This window comes from Monodelphis domestica, chromosome 1, assembly GCF_027887165.1.
Source record: "Monodelphis domestica isolate mMonDom1 chromosome 1, mMonDom1.pri, whole genome shotgun sequence".
Taxonomy (NCBI): Eukaryota; Metazoa; Chordata; class Mammalia; order Didelphimorphia; family Didelphidae; genus Monodelphis; species Monodelphis domestica.
The window spans coordinates 322,585,705-322,608,544 of NC_077227.1; positions in this window are offsets into that span (position 1 = coordinate 322,585,705).

A 22,840-nucleotide genomic window follows, 5' to 3' on the forward strand; every position below is an offset into this window, starting at 1 on the left:
AGTGGAACAGGAAACTTGAAATAATAGAAACATACCGTACTGTCCCATGTTCTGTGCCCAGGAGTCCATTTTACTCTCTGAACCTGACTCTAAAGATCCACCCCACTGGAGGCTATTTGGTGTGTTCAACTTTCCCTGTATGCCCATGAAAGAGAGCAAGAGGTCTGTGGGCAAAATTAGTTGCATACACAACTACTTGAGTTTTGGCAGTAGTGGCGCACCCACAGAAGATGAGTGGCTGAAGCTGGGGAAACATCACCATGTGGCTTTGGTTTACAGTTGCTCTTGCCTCCCTCTTCTGCTTTTTCCCTGGGTCTCTCTGACCCTTCCTAAGGATGGTGGATGCTCACTCATTTTTTCCCTTATTTATTATCCCACTTGGGATGTGAGGTTCACTCCTTCCCCTTATTAACCACATCCTACTAAATGCCTCTTCATCTCCTACCAACAGAAGGCCAATTGATGGGGGAGGGAATGGTAAGTGGGGAATGTTGGTGTCGGTGTTAGCTTTCTATTACATTTTTATATGTATCAGTGAATAATAATAATTGCTATGATATTTTAGAATTTTCAGGTTACTGAGATCCATTGCTTTGGTACTAAAAGGGATGGGGGGCACTGGTCCATGTAAGCAATGTTTCTATTGAGGTTTCTCAGAAGAATCAGATTGGTCAGTCAATGCAGAAAGCAATATGTCCTTTTGTCTTCTTCAAGGGAAGACCATATGGTTTAAATGGAATCACCAAAGCAAACACAGAGGCTTAGGGAGGGGCACCAATGGAAGGGAACCAGGATTCCATTTACCCTTTAGACTAGGGCAGCAGCTGGCACCTCCAAAATTAAGACAACCTCATGGATCCCAATAAGCCAGAAACTACCACCCTCAAATAAGGAAAGAAAAGACCAGATATTTCCAGAAAGCTTTGTGAAGGAGCCTTGAAGTCATGACAGGAAGAGAGAGTCCATGATGATTTTGTGAAAAGATGCCTCCAAGATTTGGTTCATGATCACACCAACCTCTTTCTGGGATGCCTAAAAGTCTTTACTTTATGTAGCTCTAGGGTCAGGGCAACTCAGATGTTTGAAAGGAAGTGGAGGAGCCTTCTTAGGTGGGTTATATTGGTTTTCTAGTCCTGAAGGTTTATAAGTATAGAAGGGCCTCCTTAGGCGGATAAGATTTGTTTCCTATCCCTGAATTCACAGGCAAGAAGGCACCCTTAGGCCATGAAAATGGAGGTTTCTTGTTTGTAAATTCCAGCCAAAAAAGATCTAATAGTGGGCAATGGTGGGGTAGGGGCAGGGTAAAAAAAGGAGAGTATCTTTCAGGAAGAAGGAGAAAGTATGGTAGGCCTTAGTAGTTGTTCTTTGTGAAAACAGCAGTGAGTGCCAACCTCTGGTATCCATATTTCTTGGCTATGAGCCTTTCTGATCTTAGTTGGTCCTTAGGTGAATTCAATCCATCAACCTTGCCAAGACTTGAAGGCTTTCTAGCTTGGTAAAATCTCATAGACCTTGTACTTCATTGGTACAGCTATCTAGAACCCAGGGTCATCCTCACACCAAGATATGAGGGGGTCTTTGAGGTCTGTTAGGAAACTGATGACATTGATGGGGAGAGGACTTTACTATTTGCAAAACACTCTCACTTCCATTTGAAAGTTGTGAGATTAGATCATAGGAGTATCTATGGTTTCATCTGAACTTTACATCATCACTTAAAGACAGGTAAGGCAGGGATTATTGTCTTGATTTTATAAAAGTGGAATTGGAGGTTTAGAGGATTTAAGTAATTTCATATAGAATTGCAGTTGTAGCGAATAGTAACTTTCTACTTAAAGGGCCAGACCTGAGTTCAAATCTTTACTTTGCTTCTTACTACCTTTATGACTTTAGGCAATTATTTAGTTTCTCTGGGACTCAATTCCCATGAATGGAGATGGTCTAGATGATCTTTAAGAGTCCTTTACCTCTATATTCTATGAACCTATACTATTCCATGTCTTTTCTCCTTCCCCAGCTCCAGGCCCCAAAATTTATGAATTGAGTTTATGGAAGAAATGAAGTCAACTCTGATGAATCTTTTCCCTATTTTCCCTCTTCCAGAGTTGGAGGAACCAAAGCAACTGTTCCCTGCATGGAGGTTTGACAGTGATTGTGGCTGATGATCCTAGGGATTTCTTTGACTGAGGGAAGATTTGGAAAAGTATGTTATATCTAATTCAATTCAATGTGACTCAAGATAACAAATATTCAATAAGAAGCTACTAAAGTGTCAGGCTCTGTGCTAAATACTCATCATACACAGATAAGAAATTACACATTCTGTTTTCCAGAAACTTGCAATCCAATAAAGGAAGAGAAAAGAATACAAGAAGTACAATATAAAGTAGAGTATGATGGGACAAGGGACAAAGGTCAAGACAAATTATTTTAAGAAATCTGAGGACCTAGTTATACTACTACTAGGCATGTCCTCCAGAGATATTAAAAACTCATATTTATAAAAATATCTATAGTAACACTTCTTAAATATTAAAATTGAAGGAAAGTGGATGTAACTTGGAAAGGATTGAACAAATAATGTTATATGAATGTAGTGAAATATTATCACGTGCCATAAAGAAGATCTATATAAAGAATTCCAAGAAACTTAGGAAGATCTCTATGTATAGACCCAAAGTGAAGTAAGTAGAACTAGAAAAATAATTTATATGATGCCCAGAATAATTTAAAGCATTACTTCCCAAAGTTACTTTTTTCCCAAAGTGTGGACTAAGGACTCCTATGGATCCTTTCAGTGGGTCCTCAAGATCAAAACTATTTTTATAATAACATTAAGATGTTTTCATTTTAAATATGATAAATATTCATAGCTATAACCCACATAAACAAAAGCTTTTTGGGGAGAGGTCCTTAATAATTTTAACAGTATAAAGGGTCTTGAGACCAAAAAATTTAAGAACTACTGACTAAGGTAAAATAACACTAAAGGATTTTAGAGCTTGATGGAGTGACTTCTGAGGATTGACGACACAGTCTGACTTCTGATTCTTGGCATAGTGATGGTGCAGAATTGTATTGCCTGGTTATAGCTGACATGCTGATTCATTTGAACTATTCTTAACAAGTGATGATTCTTTTTGGTCACTGGGAAGTAACAATAAAGTTTTTTTTAAAAAATCCTTATTTTCTGTCTTAGAATTGGCACTAAGTATTGGTTCCAAGGCAGAAGAGCACTAAGGGCTGGGGAATGGAAGGTAAGTGACTTGCCCAGTGACTGAGGCATCTCTAGACCTGGTGCTTCATCCACTGAGCTACCTAGCCACTCCAGCAATGATGTTTTAAAAAATATCAACAAAAGGAGATCCTGAATTCAAATCTAACCTCAGATACTTTCTAGCTGGGCAACCCTGGGCAAGTCCTCTATTGTCTAACCCTTACTGCTCTTCTACCTTGGAGCCAATACACAGGACTGATTCTAAGATGGAAGGTAAGGTTTTTTTTTTTTTAAGTATCAATAAAGACATTTTTAAAAGAAATAAATTTGAGGTTGAAGAGAAGAGAGGGAGACTAGAGAAGTTTTAGAGAAAGAGTTGGCATTTGAAGTGGACCTTGAAAGAGGGATAACATCAGACAGAAATATGGATGGAATGGATTGAGTTGTGAGACTTTTCCGAGATTGGGCAGGCTAGGGTGAACATGGGATGAAAATGTCAGAGATTCCAATTTCAGTTCAATTCATCAAACATCTCTTAAGCATTTACTGTGTAATAATCTCTGGTACTAGGAATGCAAAGATTAAAAAAAAAGAAGAAATAGTTCTTGTCCTCAAGAACATGACATTCTCTCAGAAAGAAGCACAGATTTGATGACTAAAATCTCAGCAGAAAGACTTGATTGGTTCATTCAGCCAGCTAAAAAACATTTCCTGACCATCTCTTACATACTACGTCAGTGATGGTGAGCCTTTTAGAGAAAGAGTGCCACTCTCCCCTCCACTGAGTGCTGTTTCCCCCAAGAGACCATGTGCCATGCCCCTCCCCCAACTTACCACAGACAGGGGAGGGAGGAAGAGCTCCCACTGGGCTGCTGGGTGGAGGGGTGGGTGAAGAGAGGAATGTCCTCTTCGAGTATGGAATAGAGGAGGGTAGTGGCCTGAGCACTCTTCTCCACTCCAGCTCTGCAGCCTGTGAGCTGTCCACCTTACACCCTGTGAACTCCCATTGGGCTGCTGGGCAGAGGGGTGGGGGAATGGGGAAAATGTCATCAGATACAGTGAAGAGGGGGAGGGGAGCAGCTCCACCTAAGTCCCTCTGTCTTTCTAGTAATATACCCTGGTGGGGGGGAGGCATCCCTGTGCCCAGTGTGCCATTTTTGACACCCATGCCATAGGTTTGCCATCACTGCACTAGGGCTAATGCCAGGCACAATGGGAAATATAAACTTGAATAGATAGGCATACTTGCCCTAAAGAAACTAAGAACTTCCCAAACCCAAAGTCTCAGTTTATTCATCAGTTAAATGGAATTAATGATACTAGCATTAAGTACCTCTCAGGATGGTTGGGAAGATTTATAGAGATGCTCAGAAATTCAGAGGAGATAAAATTCAAGAAAGGAGGCAGAAATAAAATGTATGAGCTTATGTGTCCCTATGTAAACACATAAAAGCATGATATTACAGACTTTCATTAAACTCAAGCACACTCAAGCACACCCAGCTCAATATATACCTATGGTGGACATAAACATAATAGCAATGAGAGGATTTCAATTATCCAGACAATTTGTTGGAGCACTGTCTGTCTGCTTAAAGCAGAAGCACAAGGTAGGCTGATGACCTATTTTAGTAATAATTTAATATTTCAAAAAGTGAAAGAACCAACAAGAAGATTTATTTTTATGGATGGGATTCTGACCTGAGTCATAACTGAGTGCTAGACCTGGAATCAGAAAGTTCTGAGTTCAGATCCTCTCTCAGATATTTACTAGCTTTATGGCTCTGGGCAAATCACTTAACCATTGTATGCCTCAATTTCCTCATCTGTAAGATGTGGATAATAATATCTATCTCAGAGTTGTTGTGATGAAAAAATTATATAAATAAAAATACTTGTAAAGTACTTCACAAATCTTAAGTGTATGTAAATGAAAAAAAGCTGAACATAATTATGAAACTAAATAAATCCTAGTCATGATGATTCTGTGATTTCTATTAGAGGTATTTGATTGTATATGAGCAGAAGCAGAGAAAGATGAATGATAGGGGTAAATATCTTTGTATTGGGATTTAGAAAAGTCTGGTTGATTGCAGGTCAAGGAGGTAAGGGATTCAAAGATAGAAGAGAGTGACTAGAGATAAGAAGAAGAGGAATCATTTTAGGAGATTAAAAGTAGAAGAAAAGATGGAAGAATAAGATATGATTTCAGACAAAAATTTCAGTTTTGGATCATAAAAGTAAAAAAGATATGGGTGATAATGACATAAAAAATATGTCTGGAGTAAAAACACGGATGAAAAGCAACTGCTTGACTACAGGGGTGGAGGGGATATGACTGAGGAGAGACTCTAAATGAACAGGCTAATGCAAATACCAACAACATGGAAATGGGTTTGAATCAAGAACACATGTAATAACCAGTGGAGTCAGCTAGGGGAGAGGTGGTGGTGGGGGAAGAAAAGAAAATGATCTTTGTCTCCAATGAATAATGTTTGGAAATGACCAAATAAAATAATGTTAAAAAAAAAAAGAATATGTCTGTAGCTGAGGTAGAATCAAGGAGCAGATCAAAGAGTCAAGAAAGTTGATGGATTGGGAAACTAAGCTAATTGAGGGAATATCAGTATATGTATATTATCATATATATATATGGAAGTCCCCAAATATGAGGGCAGAGGTTAGAGTGAAGAAGAAATATGAGCCTGCTTTAGAAAGAAGGCACAGAATCTACTTCCAGAGAAAGAACTGATGAAGTTTGAATGCAAACTGAAACACTATTTTTCAAGTTCTTTCTTTTTTTTTTTGTTCAAGCCTCTTTCACAAAATGACGAATATAGAAAAAATGTTTTACATTATTGCACATGTAAAATCTATATCAGATAGGGATTGCCATCTGGGGTGGGGTATGGAGAGGGCAGGAGGGAATTTAACTCAATTTATTTTTTTTTAAACCCTTACCTTCCTTCTTGGAGTCAATACTGTGTATTGGCTCCAAGGCAGAAGAGTAGTAAGGGCTAGACAATAGGGGTCAAGTGATTTGCCCAGGATCACACAGCTGGGAAGTATCTGAGGTCAGATTTGAACCTAGGACCTCCCATCTCTAGGCCTGACTCTCAATCCACTGAGCTACCCAGCTGCCCCTGCAATTTAATTTAAAAAAAAATTAAAACAATTTTTACATGCATTTGAAGGAAAAATAAAACAGAAAGAAAGAAAGAAAGAAAGAAAAAGAAAGAAAGAAAGAAAGAAAGAAAGAAAGAAAGAGAGAAAGAAAGAAAGAAAGAAAGAAAGAAAGAAAGGAAGAAAGAAGGCATGGAGGTGTGCTGGAGTGAGTTTAAACCAGGCTACAAAAACTAATTTGTTAAATGTTTAGTGAGCATTTACACCTCAGAAATCAGCAAATGCTATAAATCAGGGCACAATGTGTTGTTTTGTTGTTTGTCTGGACTTAAAAAAAAAGATAGAGGAAAAAGTTAATAAATGCTATTCATTTAAATTTAAAGGATGTGTTGTATGTATATTCTCTCCCTCCCACTCACAAGACATGGTTATTAAACATTTGCCCAAACACCTTTGACTTAAAAGAAAGAATGACTTGAAAGTCAGTAGAAAACATCAACGAGAATATGGATAGAGTTTCTTGATCTTGTTTCTCTTTTCCCTCCCTCTCTCTCTCTCCATGTATGCTGATTCAGGTTTCAGTGGCCTCTGGAACTGGTAAATATCTGAGGCTAGATTTTAACTTGGGTCTTCCTGATACCAGGTCCAATGCTCTATCCACTGAGCCACCTAGTGTAGTCTAGAGGAAAGAGCATTGCATTTTGAGTCAGACAACCCGAATTTGAATTTTAGCTCTGGCACTTTTTACCTGTGTGACATTGGGCAAGTCACTTCCCCTTTCTATGTCTCAGCCTCTTAATTTGTAAAATAAGGTGGCTGAACTAGATGACCTTGTATGTTCCTTTCATCTCCAAATCCGTGATTCCCTAAGAATATTATATAGCTGTATATTCACATGGCCCAGAGTGAAGTCTCAGACAGGAATGCATTTCTTGAGGCACAAAGTTCCATTCCCCTGTTATTAAATATGGTGTATGAAATAATAGGCTAGTATTGTTCAGGTTCAAAAGGCAGTGATTAGATGCCAAAGAGCCTGGGTTTGCTTCCAGTGACTCACTGAGGTGTAAATTAAACTCCAGGCTTCTTTGTGTGTTGGGCGGATACTTGGACTATTTTGGAGAACCATGGAGTATAAACATTTTCACCACTAATGAACGTTTCTGCAGAAGTCACCCTCCCTAAAGGAACAGAGACAATTTCCTCCTTGCCATGGTGGTATGTAAATTGGAAGATGGCATTTCTGCAAGTTAGACACATTTGAAACACACTGATGCAACATTTACTGAAGCAAATGCTCACGTTCAAATAGCAGGGTCCATAGAAAGAGAAGAGAAGCAAGACTGAGAAGTGAATTTGGGGTCTGAAAACACAGGTTGGAATCCTGTTGATTTCCCAATATGGGCTTCAGTTTCTTCTGCAAAATGAGATGGGATTGAGTAATTGCTAAGATCTCTTTTGACTCTAAAATTCTATTAATTTTGAATCTGGAAATCTAGGTTCTAGTCTTAGCTTTTCTGTTTACTAGTGTCCTGTTTTCAAAGAGGGCATCTACGTGGTGAAGTGGATAGAATTCTGGGCTTGGAATCAGGAATATTCTTCTTGATTTCAAATCTGGACTCAGATACTTCCTAGCTGTGTGACCCTAGGTAAGCTACTTGACTTTGTTTGCCTCAGTTTCCTCATCTGTATAATGAGATGGAGAAGGAAATCACAAACTACTTTAGTATCTTTGCCAAGAAAACTCCAAAAGGGGTCACAAAGAGTCAGACACAACTGAAACAATTGAACAACAATAGCAACATGTTCCAAGTTCAAGATTTGGTTCCTTAATGAGATCTCAGGTAAGGAGGCAATGTTTCTGGACACTGGACAATGGAAAGGACACTGGTTCTGGAATCAGAGGAATTAGGTTTAAATCCTACTTTTCCATGATTTGGTTGTCAAGTCAAGTGCTTTTTATTTTTTTATTTTTTTATTAAGTGCTTTATTTATTTATTTATTTAGTGCTTTTTTTTTTATTTTATTAAGTGCTTACTTTGGGACAGGCACTGTGCTAAATGCTAGAGAGCCAAAGAAAGGCAACCCCCTATTCATCCCAAAAAACCACCTGTCTCTGCTTTCAAGGAGCTCATAGTCTAATGAAGGAGACAACAGATGAACAATTATGTATGAACAAGATAAATAGAGGATAACTTGGAGATCATCTAAGAGGGTAGGCACTAAGATTAAGGAGGACTGGGAAAGGCTTCTTGCAGAAGGTAGGGCTTTAGCTGGGACTTTAAGGAAATCAGGAAAGTCAGGAGGGAGAGATGAGGAGGGAGAAGGTTCCAGGTACAGGAGACAGATAATGAAAGTACCTGAAGATGAGATGATAATGTATGTGAGTAATCTCAATGTGGCCAGTGTCATTGGATTTTAAATTATGTGAAAGGATGCAAGGCATAAGAAGAATGGAAAAGTAGGAAAGGACTTGGTCATGAAAGCCTTTAAAAATCAAATAGATATTATATTTACTCCTGGAGATGATATGGAGCCAGTAGGGTTTACTGAGTAGAGTGGTGACATGGTTAGACCTGGGTGTCATAAAAACAATTTAGGCATGGATAGTGATGGATTGGAATGGGGAGAGACTTGAGGCAGGAGACCAACCTGCAGCCTATTACAAAAGTCCTATCAAACACTAGGGGAGTAGCAGTGTCAGAGGAGAGAAGAGGAAAGAGATGAAAGATGTTATAGAGATGGAATCAATAGGACTTGGCAATAGATTGGATATGGTAGTAAGGGAGAGTGAGGAATCAAGACTAATATCTAGATTTTGAAGATTTGCTGGGAGGATGGTGATACCCATAATAGTAAAAGGAAAATTTGGAAGATGGGAGGGTTTAGAGTGGCAAGGTAGTGAGTGAGTTCAGCTTAGGCTATTTTGAATTTAAGATATCTATGAGGCTTCTAATTCAAGATACCCATCTAGCAGTTGGAAATGAGATAGTGGAGGTCTGGAAAGAGGTTAGGGCTGGATAAGTGCATCTGAGAATCATAGCATAGAGACAATAATTGAATTCATGGGAACTGATACAATCACCAAATGAAATAGATTGAGAAGAGGGTCAAGGACAGAACACAGGTGGGATGCCCATAGTCAATAGGCTGGACCTGGACCAAGATCCAGCAAAAAACTAAGAAGGAATGGCCACACAAGCATGAGGAGAACCAGGAGAGAGCCTTAGTTTCCCCATTTTAAAAAAAGACATAATAATAGCTCTATTATCTGTTTCACTGGGTTCTTGCTAGGATCACATCAGGTAATACCTACAAAATGCTTAGTAAATTGTTTAACTGCAAAATGATATGCTATTGCTCTATCATTAAACCATATAGCATAGTAGATATAGAAGGCCAATTTTAGAGTCAAGAAGACAGAGGTTTAAATCTTATCTCTGGCACCTGTTGTGTGACCCTGGAAACATTATTTCTTCTTTCAGTGTCTCAGTTAATCTGTAAGATTACAAGTTACTAATGAGAGTTATTCACACAGATGGAATCATAGGGCTGGTCCTTTCCACACTCCAAATCTTCCAATCCTTAGCCAAATGATTTACTTTGAATGTGATTTCCTTTTAACCTCACTGGATAATTTTCAGTATTTCAAAAGAAAGTAACTTCCCCCATTCACATAAGGACACAACATGATTTGCCCTAGGTCAAATTCTTAGTAAGTGCAGAAGCTGGAATTTGAATTCAAGTCACCCATTACAAGACCAATATTCAGTGTATACTACACCCAGCTCTCCTCTCAACATTCATGGGGAGTGAGTGGCAGAAATCTCAAAGTCAGATTCCATAGGAACAGAATTCTGGATCCATTTAGTAGCAAGCCATATTATTCACTTGTATAAAGAATCTGTTCCCCGTGTGTCTTTTGCCTATGGATTTTTACAGAAGGAAAAGAATCAAAATACTCCAAGTTCACCTGAATCAGAGCAGGAATGGCTTCTCTTAGCAGCTAATAACACTCCCTCATATGTGCATAGGTTTTAATAGCTTCAAAGAGCTTTCCCATCTATTATCCCATTTATTCCTCATAATAGCCCCATGAGAGAGGCATGACTAACTTCACTTTACAAAGAAGGAAAAGATGCCCAGTGAGAAGTGACTAGACATAAGTTTCCTGGTTCCCAGCCCAGGGTTCATTCTGCTGTACCTCCACTTCCATTCCATTTCCAAGGGGCAATTGCAGGTTATCTCTAATCTCTGTGGAATGAAAGATTTGTCACCTAGTCTCTTAATTTTTAGCCCACAGAGAAACAGTTAGAGAGGAGTTCTTTGGGAGCATAGTTCTTTTCCAGAGATCTAGAAGTTACTCTATATGCTTCACAACCCCTTAATGTACTGTGTAGTCCAAGCCACAGACCTGTGTATAGAGTGTACTGGGTATGCCAAGGTATACTCTAATGTCTCCAAATAAAGACAGCTTTGTATTTTAATAAAATCCATGATGTTTCTTTTTAAATTTGAAAATATGGACTGTTATATTCTGCCTTAGGGTCATGTTTAAGCTTAGTTACATTTGATTCTTTAGTTTAATAAATTAAAATAATGTCCTTTATACCTGAGTATTTAATAAATGATTACTTTTTTTTAAAAAGTGAAAATTTCTGAGTGCATGCCTTAGTGACACATATTGCATGTGGACATCTATGCATTGGCTCTAGGAATGGGAACTGTGAGATTAAGAGAAAGAAAAGCACAGGATAAGGTTCTCATCTCCTAGAATTTTGTAAGTCTCATGCATATGTTGCCATCTCATTTCTATTATGTGTATTTGATTCTTGCCTTATTTTCCCTTTTACATTTTCCCTTTTACATTTACATGGAAATTTGTTATTACATGTAATTGGCAAAAAAAAATAAATGAAAAAGAAAGACTAAATTCAAACAGTGTTTATGATAAGCTCTCTCGATTTAAACTTATGGGAAAATTGTCCCAGGAAACTAAGCTATTTCAGATGAGTGTCTGATCTTTGACTATAGAGAGAGTTTCCATGTTGGAAAATACTAATGAAACGACAGGTCTGCATATCTTCCTCTCCTTTTATGCAAAGCATTGCATGAGATGCAAAGACAAAAAAGAAAAATAAACCCTGTCCTTAAAGAGTTCATATTCTTCTGAAAGATGTAGCATGTAGACAGACAATTTGAGAAGAGAGAGAACGCATGAACAATACCCTGTGTTGATCAGGAAGATTTTTTTGTAGGAGTTAGCACATGAATCTTGATTCACAACTTTTCTTCTAGGAAGGGCCACTGAACATTTGGAGCTAAGAAATGGGTATAAAGCCCTTGTTACAGAATTTGGACCATCTCTGGAGGAAGTAACTCATGTTCCAAAGAAGTATGATATCTTTTCCATAGATACTGTCAAAAGAAAAGTTATTCAGTGATAGATGTATTGGATGTTGGTGATTCCCTGCTGAGGGGAACTAGTCTTTAAAAGTACACTAAAAACAAAGGCATATGCTGTTTTTCCAAGGCATCTATCTGTGATGTGCAGAACCTGTAAAAACTCGTTAAATATTACGACTATGACCTGTTTTTGTTGATCCATATAGGAGTAAATGATATTACCTGAAGGAACCTACAAAGCATTGCTAATGTTGATGAAATTCCATCCAAATTATTAAAGGCTTTAGCCCACTTTTGGTCATTACTGATGATTGAAGGCAGAAGATTCAAAATAAAAATATGATTAGGCTGAAGTGAAGACCTAGTTCAGAAGATAACAGGATTTGGACTTCTGGGCCATGGCATAAAAAGTGATTGAATGGGAAAGAGGATGTAGTGAATGGCCATGTTTGAGCCCAGCTCCCCTCCAAATAAAGAACAATAGCAAAAAAAGCAAAAGCAAAAAACATAAAAGGAAATTGCAACTCAAGGAAGGAAAAAAAAGATCAAATGAAGAAATAGTTAAGCTAAAACAAGTCTCAAATACAATGGGGCCAAAAAATAACGAAGATGGGAGAGCTGAATTTTCTTTTTTTAAAAGGCCTATAAGAAAAAGTGAATGTAATTCAACACTCTTCAAAGTGGCTTATAAACTCAATATGAGAAATTAAGGATCTGGCATCTGTTAAGATGGAATTAAAATGAATGAAGAGAGTATGTGATTGGCAAGACTACGGAGCAGTTGTTTTCAATAAGATCTCTCTTCCTCAACAAAGTGATCCAAATTAATAGCAATAAAGACTACATAAATAAACACCCATTTCTTATTTTAAAAATTAGAAAACACTGGAATAAAAGGAGCTTTCCTTAAAGTGATAAAGGGCACCTATCTAAAATGAGTAGCAAGCACTCTCTGTAATGGAGATAAACTAGAATCCTTCCCAATTAGATCTGAAGTGAAGAAAGGATGCTCACTGGTACCACTACTATTGAAAATGTACTAGAAATGCTAGCTATAGCAATGAGGAGAAAAGGAAATTAAAGGAATTAAAATAGGTGATGAGGAAGCAAAGTTATCACCCTTTGCTGATGAAATGATGATATGCATAAAGAACTCCAGAGAATCAGCCAAAAAATTAATTGAAACAATTAACAACTTCATCAAGGTTGCAGGGTTGCAGGATGCAAAATAAACCCATGTAAATCATAAGCAATTCTATTCACTACCAACAAAGTTCAACAGCAAGAGATAGAAAAGGAAATTCCATTTAAAATAAACATAGACATTATAAAATATCGAGGAGTATACTTATCAAGACTGCATAAAAAAGAGAAGCTAGAAATACCTCCACATAAGATAATGGTTTCTGAAACAATAGTGGTATACTGGATTACCTATCATGTCCTCTTACTTTTTCTACCTTCAGAAACCTTATACTTCTACCTTTTACTTTTCCCCATAGTTCTTAATAGGCAAGTGTAGCTAGCTCTGAAAACTGGAAAGGCATGTGAAGCTTCCACCCTCTCTCATCATGGCAATGAGTCATTTTGAACCCTTTACATCCTGCAGCAGCTGATCCTGTTCAGTCAGGTGAAGGAAACAGGGTACAACTGTGAGGGAAGGGGATAGATATGTCAGTACAGTACCTGCTGAAGGTGAAGGAACTTCTCTGTACCTGAGAAACAGGTCTATAAACTTAGTAGCAGTCAACCCTATCCTAGTAGAGTTTAAACAGACCAGAGACCCAAACAAGTCCTCATCACCACCAATTCAAGGAGGCTGAGACCTTCCAGACTCATCATAGTCAGCATAGGAGGTACTGGAAGAGCCAAACAGTGAGGGGTGGTAGAAACATGATAAAAATTCTGCAAATTGATGAAAAAGGATCAACCCCCCCAAAAAAGAGACCAAGAGGAAAAGGCTCAGAATAACTCCAGATCCCAAATAGATAAAATTAAAACAAGACTCTAAAAGAAAGGGAAATGAGCAAACACTATACAATATGATGAATGAATGTGTTTAAGAAAAATGAATCCGAAACCCCCAGTGAAAAAGAGTAGAAGAATCCCTGGGAATAATAAAACAATAATAGAAAACTTCAGAATGATGAGAGAGACAGGGAGACAGACAGAGAGAGACAGAGAGGCAGAGACAGAGAAAGAATGATAGTACAGAATCTAAAAACAAAAGTAGAAGAAAACTTGGCAGCAGAGAAGTAAATCAAATTTTGATAGAACACATTGATTCTATGCAAGCCAAAACAACTTTCCTTTAATATAGGATGTGCAGATATAATTTGAGGATCCCCTAGAAATATATTAGAAATTAAAAACCCAAATACCATATTGCCATAAATAACACACACAAACTGCCCAAAAGTTTTGTAAAAATGGAAAAGTACTGATTGATAGATGTCACAGATCCCCGCCAACAAAAAGCTCCCGGATTCAAATTCCAAAGTGGGTAGTGATTAAATTTCAGAATTTCAATGGCAAACAACAAATATTGCAAAGGGCTTATAAAAAGGCCTTTAGTCATGACAGTTAATTTAACTAATACAGAAGTATTCTGAATCCTTGAGAAATCACAAAGATTATGACATAGCATTTTTTAAAAAAGCAAATAAAAATGACATCTATTTTTAAAAATGAAATAAAAATGTATTTTGTGAAAATGAGCTGAATAATCAATGAGTAATGATGGATCTTCAACAAAAGAGATACATGCATTGTTTCTCTAAAAGAAATCAGAGGTGAACATCTGACTTGTAAAAACTTCAAACAAGAAAAACACAAGAAATTAACACAATTATCAAGAAATTACTAAGTAGAGAAATCAATTCTTTTATGTTTTTACTAAACCAAAAGCCTACATAGCTAGATGGTATGTTGAGTGGAGCACTTGGCCTGGAGTCAGAGAGACATGAGTTCTAATCCAGCCTTACCCACTTATTAGCTATGTGATCTTGGGCACTGGGCAAGTCTCTTCACTTCTGTTTGCCTCAATTTCCTCAGCTAAGGAGATGATAATAGCACATACCTCAGCAGAGTTATCATAAGGATCAAATGAGATAATATTTGTAATAAGTGCTTAGCACAGGACCTGGTACATAGTAGGCACTATATAAATGCTTATTCTCTTCCCCTACATCCTCCATGAATGGATATGTTCCTTCTCTCTGGGTTACTACCTCTTTCACTCATCTTTCATACTCATAGCTTTGTCCTCTGAGATGACTAACTCAAGTAAAGAGGCTCTGTGGACTTCTACTCATTAAACAATACCTCACTAGTTTTCACAGATGAATTTACCTTTAATTGTCAGTCAGAGGACACAATTAGCTCACAGCTTAGGCATTTATTGAAATAGAATAGAAACACTACTGGCTATAAAACATTCCTCTTAAACCTAAGGTTATACTGAATCCTCAATACATTCAGCAATAGTGGAAAGTGTAGGTACACACAGAATTTGAAAAAAGTATAGAAGGGGCCAAGAGAACTTATACCCTAAGCCCCAATGTCTTTTCTCTTCTTCTGTTATCCTTATACATCTGCCCTAGGTACAGCATCTCTGCTGAGCAGAGTATTCTTCTGGGTTCTCCTCCTTAGTTCATTTCAACAGTACAGCTATACCCACTAGAGTTAATACTAACTGCTGTGAGTGGCTTCCCCACTCTGCCTGCACTTCTTCTCCCTTGCTGAATTCTAGGAGAGGCAAAAGAAAAGCTCATGAGAGAGTCCCTCTCAAGAGTTCAGTTTTAATTTTATAGCAAGCTCTCTCTTTGAATGGTAGACATGTCCCCTTCCTCCTTTTTTTTTTAAGTTCACTAGGATACTGACTGATCTTTCAGCTAGACCAGTGATGGTGAACCTATGGCACATGCACCAAAGATGGCACATAAAGCACTCTCTGTGGGATCTTGTACTACCCCTACCCCCACCCCCTACCCTTCACCCCTGACAGAGTTCATTACTAGAAATGCAGAGGGAGTAGTTCACATCCCTTTCCCCTCTGCCCAGCAGCACAATGGGAGCTCGCAGGGGGTAAGGTGGGCTGCTCACAGGCGGCAGAGCTGGAAGGGAGCAGAGTGCTCAGGCTATTCCCCTCCTCCTCTCTACAACTGCTGAGGACATTCCTCATTTCACCCACCCCTCAGCCCAGCAGTCCAATGGGAGTGCTTCCTCCTTCCCCTATATGGGATAAGGGGGCGTGAGGCATGCCTGGCACTTGTTTTGGGGGTGGGGCACAGCACATGGTCTATAAAAGGTTCACCATCACTGAGCTAGACACCCTATAATTCCTTCTAATTGAATGAGGAAGTTCTTCCTTCAGACCTCCTCCAGGAGCTAAGTATTAAAGCACATCTTTTCATTGTCTTTACACTTAACTAAAAGGAGGGAATCCTTTATAAGGTAGAAATGGGCCACTTGCAGTTTTGTGGGATAATTTATAATGGTTTGAGCCATTCAAGGTTTCCCTGCTATGTGAATGGGAAAAACCTTAATGGTTCATTATCTCTGTTACTTTGTCTTTTGTTGTTGTTTATCCAGTTGTGTCTGACTTTTCATGACCCAGTTTGGGGTTTCCTTGGCATAGATACTGGAGTGGTTTGCCATTTCCTTTTCCAGCTTATTTGACAGATAAAGGAACTAAGGTAAATAGGGTTAAGTGACTTGACCAGGGTCACATAGCTATTAGTATTTGAGGCCAGATTTGAAGTCAGGAAGATGTCTTCCTGAATCCAGATTCAGCACTCTATCTACTATGCCACCCAGTTGCCTTTTCTCTTTATATTCTGTTATTTCATCAAATGGACTATAGAGACTTAATTGATCTGAAGGCCTCTTATATGATTTCTAGTAGTGAGGCAAAGAAGATGGCCCTACAAACCAAACAACTACCACAACAAATAATAGCTAGCATTTAAATGCACTTCAAAGTCTGTAAAGGGCTGAATCTATAGGATTTTACTGTATTCTCACAAAACCCTGTGAGGTAGATATCATTATTATCTTCATTTTAGAGTTAAGGAAAATGAGGCTGAGAGATTCAGTGATTTGCCCAGGGTCACACAGCTGACATTGGCTGCAGTAGGATTTGACTTCAGGTCTTCAAGGTCTTCCAGTGCTCTTATGTGCTGTGCCACTTAGCTGGAAATAAAGAAAAAGAATGGGAAAGGAATAAAATCTTTATGTAAATGCAAATACTATAGAGAAGTTTAATTTTTGACTTCTGTAAGTCCTTCCTTTCATGATTTATAAGAGTGAATAAAGAAAAGACAACTCAGAATAGACATAATGAATATTATAATATAATAAAGAAGAAGGATATAGAAATAAGGAGGAAGAAAAAGTGAATGAACATTTCTTGTGAAATGACATAACAACTGAATTCTCAGTGTTGAATAGAAGGCAAGGGATAGGGAGAGGAGATTTTGAACCATACTCTCCTGGGTAAAGAGTGCAAAATGTCAAAAAAATGTAAGCAAAAATAATAGATAATAGAATTAAGCAATTTAAGAAAAATCAGGGCACTTTAGGGAAATAGGAGTGGAGAAAAAGATTACAAATGGAGACTTCTGACTAAGAAGCAATCAGCTTAAAACTCCATTATGCAAACTCCCTAGCTCTCTCTCTCTCTCTCTCTCTCTCTCTCTCTCTCTCTCTCTCTCTCTCTCTCTCTCTCTCTCTCTCTCTCTCTCTCTCTCTCTCTCTCTCTCTCTCTCTCTCTCTCTCTCTCTCTCTCTCTCTCCCTCTCTCTCTCTCTCTCTCTTTCACACACACACACACATATATTCCAACAAAAACAATATTTGTATCATACCAATTAGTGATCAAGAAATCCAGTGAGAAATTATAGGGACTTAAACCACCCTAGAATTTTAATAAGAAAGGAAGTTACCAATGAAACTATTTACAGGACAGTTAAATAACTCCAAACCTCCTAGGGAGATCAGCAAGGGCCAGATATATAAATATATATCTCATGCAAGGTTCTTTGTCTAGAGGCAAAAAAGAATTGAAGAGCTCTGGAGGAAGATCCAGGAAAATTAGAAAGCCTTAGTGGTGTTAAGAAAGCTCTAGGGGTGGGGTCCTTGGAAGCTTCAGGGTGAGGCAGTGAGGAGAATATCATGGCAACGCTCAGATGGGGAGCCTATCTCTGCCTGGGGGGCTTTGGGGTACCTACATTTTGTACTGAGATGACATAGGGAGTCCTGAATATACTGAACTCGAAGATCCATAGGAATTAGACACTAAGAAGTAAAGCTGAGGTGATGGAATCCAAGGTATCAAAGACCAAATAGAGCCAACAACCCCATCCAAAAGCTCAACAGAAGATAGAACTCAGCTGTGGCATAAGACCCCCAAATCAGGAACTAAAGATAGAGAGATGAATAAATTTTTAAAAAGATAGCAACTAATAGAAAAAAATCATTATAGATTTGGAGATTTCTCCCAAAGAAGGAACAAGTAATTCCATTAAAACTATGATCAGACTCAAAGAAAAAAAAATCCCACAAATAAATACCTAGAAACCATGAAATAAAAGATAAACATAATATTCCCAATGGCAAAAGATATTGGCTTAAAACCAAGAATGACTTTCCCTTTAAAACTCAGTATAAATTATGGAAGAAAAATGGATACTTAGTGGTATCAAGAAAAGGTAAAAAATATATTTGTCTGGGAATCACATGCAACTCACAACAGTCCTGAGTGCAGACTTTCATATTGTTCAGTTGTTTTTCAATCATGTCTGATTCTTTGTGACTCCATTCAGGGTTTTCTTGGCAAAGATACTGGAGTGATTTGCCATTTCCTTCTCCAGCTCATTTGACAGATGAGGAAACTCAGATCAACAGGGTTAAGTGATTTGGTCAGGGCTGAATAGCTAGTTAGTGTCTGAGGCCAGATTTGAACTCAGGAAGATGAGTCTTCTTGATTCTATGCCTGGCATTCTAGCCATTGCACCAGCTAGGTGCCCAAGATGGGGTAGAAATTACTTTTCAGAACTGGCAGGTGAGAGTAACAGTATGCAAACATGGAAGAAGGCACTGAGGGAACAAATATATGAACCTCACAATTATTTGAACAAAACAAAACGAGGTGACACATACAATAGGACTTACATATACTTTTTCCCCTTCATTTTTCACATACTCTTAAAAAGTCTGCAACAATTATATCAAAATCAACAGGGACCTAAGTGGGAATAGGGAGAAAGGAAGGTTTAGAGAGAGGAGAGAGAATATCAGTGAGGAAACAGTACCAATGAAAATAAACTTCTTGATACTGAAGGAGAGATTAAAAGGAAAAAAGAAATAAGCAAAGAATTGGAAATCAAGACAGGGATACATCAATTAAAGCAAAAATTGAGTAAAAATGAATATAATATTCAACTATAATGAAGTATTGAATTACATTCCTATGAATGATGAAAGAAATTATTTCAGAGAATCTTAGAAATGATAAACATATATAGAGTGAAATGATTAGAATTTGGATAATGATTTATTAAATGACAACACTATAAAGAAAAACAACTTTTAACAGTAAGAACTATGATCATAGCAATGGCTTTTCTCTAGGGGACCTATGATATGTGTTTCTAGGCCTGCTATTTTCCCTCTTATTTGGAACCATAAGTATTCTTGTATTCTTTGTCATCTTCTGACAGAAAAGTGATAAACTCAAGATGCACAAAGAGACCTATATTTTTGGACGTAGCCAATGATCGGATTAATTTTGCTAATCTTTGCTTATTTGTTAAAAAAGCGTTTTCCCCCTGATTTTTAATTGAGGGGAGAGAAGGTTCAAGTGTTTGGAGGATTTTGTAATAGCAATCTTATAAAAAGAAGAAAAGAAAAAAGGCCATTGAAACATTTAATAAAAGCACAGCTGAGAATAGAAGTTAGTTCAGAAAGAAGTACAGAAAAGCAAGACAGTTTTGGAGCACTTTAAAATTAATTTTATTCTTTTAAAAAAGCAATTAGTGTGGAATGGAGATTCATATTTTCATATTCAATCTTCTCTGTGTTCTGCTGTGTATGTGGAAATGTTCTTTCTGTCAGTGAGGATGTTTGTTAAGTTCAGAATAAGAATCCAAAGAGAGATAGATAGATAGATAGATAGATAGAGAGAGAGAGAGAGAGAGAGAGAGAGAGAGAGAGAGAGAGAGAGAGAGAGAGATGACAGAGAAACAGAGAGAGACTGAGAGAGAAAGATAGACTTTGCCTTGAAATAAAGGAAATTTTTCTGACAATTAGAGCTGTCTATATGTCATTTGTTTCCTTCTCCACTCTGGAACTCTTCAAGAAGAGCTTGGGCGGATATTTGTGAGGAATGTTGCAGAAGATTCCTGGTGAGGTACACATTGGACTTGATGACCTCTAAGGACCTGAATAAAAACCAGGATTTGGAATTTTCTTGAGCTAACCTGGTTTGTTTTCCTCACCACAAAATTGAATGGGCTACAGGAGATTAAGTATTCACTCCTTCAACAAGCATGTATTAAATACTTACTCTGCGGCAGTCATTGTACTAGATGCTGGATAGCCTCCAAAGTCCTGTCTATCTTTCTATCCTATGGCCCTATGTAAGAGAGGAAAAAGCAGACCTAGGACCACAGTGTAAAGTTGTAACACACATCCAATGCTGCTGTTTCAGTTTGGCATGAGGGCAGCATAAATACATGTTCCTTTTCCCAACCCCCCATACTATATCTGGGGAGTTTGGTGTAATGGAAGAGCACTGGTTCCATGTCATCAGAAGACCTGCATTTAAATCTAGGCTCTATAATTTACCAGCTATAATATCTTGGGTAAGTAGTATCCCTTTTTTGGGTCTGTTTTCCCAGCTGTGATAGTGTTTTTTTTTCTTTTTCTTTTGGTCAATTAGTTGTATCTTATGTGTGCAGACAAATCTTATACATAACAATATAGTTGTATCTTAGTGATCCCATTTGGAGTTTTCTTGGCAGAGATACTGGAGTGGTTTTTGCCATTTATTTCTCCAGCTCATTTTACAGGTGAGAAAACTGAGGCCAACAGGATTGAGCGACTTATTTAGGATCATAGAGCTAGCAAGTATCTGAACCAAATTTGAACTCAGTTTTCCTGACTCCAGGGCTGGTGCCCTATCCATCATGTGAGTAGATTGAACTAATGGATCTCTTGGGTCCCTTTCAACTCACATTTTAAATAGTCTTACGTAACATCAAAAATTGCCTTTCCAGAAATACTGTGTGGACTTGTATGGGGGCAGTATTATCCACTGCTTGATGCTACTTGACTTTTGAGTGAGGACAGGGAGGAGAGTCTTTCCTCAATCCATCTAGTGGCCTTCTCTTTGTCACTTTTCTTTAAGCAAACAGAATATCAGGTTTTGTCTTCTCTGTGAAATTTTTATGGAATAGAAAAGTAAAATGTAAAGAGCTTTACTAAAGCATGAAAATAAGAATTGCGTGTTGGGAACTAAGATGGAGGAGTAAAGGATGCTCTACTCCCCTTATCCCTACACTCATACACACACAGAAAATAAATCACCTCAAAACAAAAGAAAGCAGTAGGAACATGACTCACTGAGGTAAGAAGAGAACTGGAAGAGCTTGGACCAGTTCAATATACTACAACTCCACCAGAGGTAATGAAACTGCAGAATGGGATGAGCCCAGCCAGAACCATTTGACACAGATATGGAAGGCTGAAAGGGAAGGAAACCTACAAACTCTCATATGGTAGCAGAGCATCTGAAACAGCAAGGGGAGCTGAGTGGGGGACCTGCTGAACTGCAGGAACCTAATCATTCACATGTGGCAGCAGAGTGCCTGAGGCAGCAAAGTCCAGAACAGAGAACCTGTCCAACCCAAGCCACTTATCATGGGGCAGGGAAACAGCAGAGTCGGGATCAACCCAGACCATGAAGTAACAGGGAAACTGGCAACATAGGGAGCTTAATTCAGTTGGAAAAAACAGCTGCAGACCTCCTCAGAGCAAACCAGCAGGGCCAATAGACACAGTATGAAAAATAAAGCCAGCCAGGTCTACCACAAGTATCAGAGAAGAGTACTCTGAAAGCTTGGATTAGTGATTCTTCTACTCCAGGAAAAGAGAAGAACTTCAATAAGCAGATAAAGTAATGGGAAAAAATAACTAGAATAACGATCAGACAAACAAACAAAAAACATACCTGACCTTGAAAAGTTACTTTAGTGATGGGAAAGACCAAAATATGAACACAGAAGAGGACAACAATGCCAAAAAAAGAAACATGTGAAACTGCAAAGTAAAGTGAGAAAGGATTTCAGGACCCAAAAGAATCCTTGAAAGAATTTGAAAAAAAAATAACAGAAATAATAAGAGGACTGACAGAAAAACTCAATCAACAGTTGGGGGGAAAACTTACTGAAGAAATCAACCCTATAAAAACTAGAATAGAGCAAAAGGAAATGGAGGCATGAAATACATTGAAGAAAATAATTTCCTAAGGAGTAGAATGAATCAAATGGAAATCAAGGCAAAACAAAAAAAAGTGAAGAAAACAACTCTTTAAAAAGTAGGATTGGCCAAATGGAAAAGGAAACACAAAAACTAAAGGAAGAAAATAACTTCCAAAAAATTAAAATTGGACAAATAGAAGATAATGAATCAATAAAGACAACAAGAAGCAATATGAAAAAATTTAGAAAATGAAAAAATAGAAAAAAATACCTTTCTGAAAAAAAATGACCAACTTGGAAAATAGATCCAGGAGAGAAAATTTAAGAATCATTGGAACACTTGAAAACCACAATCAATGAAAGAGCCCAGACAACCATTTTAAAAGAAATCACCAGGGAAAACTGCTCTGATAATCTCAAACAAGAGGGAAAAATAGAAACTGAGAGAATACACCATTTACTTCCTGAAAGAAACCCCAAAATAAAACACTTCAGGGCTTTACAACAAAATTCTAGAATTCCTAGGCCAAGGAAAAAGTAGTATAATCATTCAGGAGGAAACAATTCAAATATCATGAAACCACAGTCAGGAACACACAGGACCTAGCAGCTTCTAC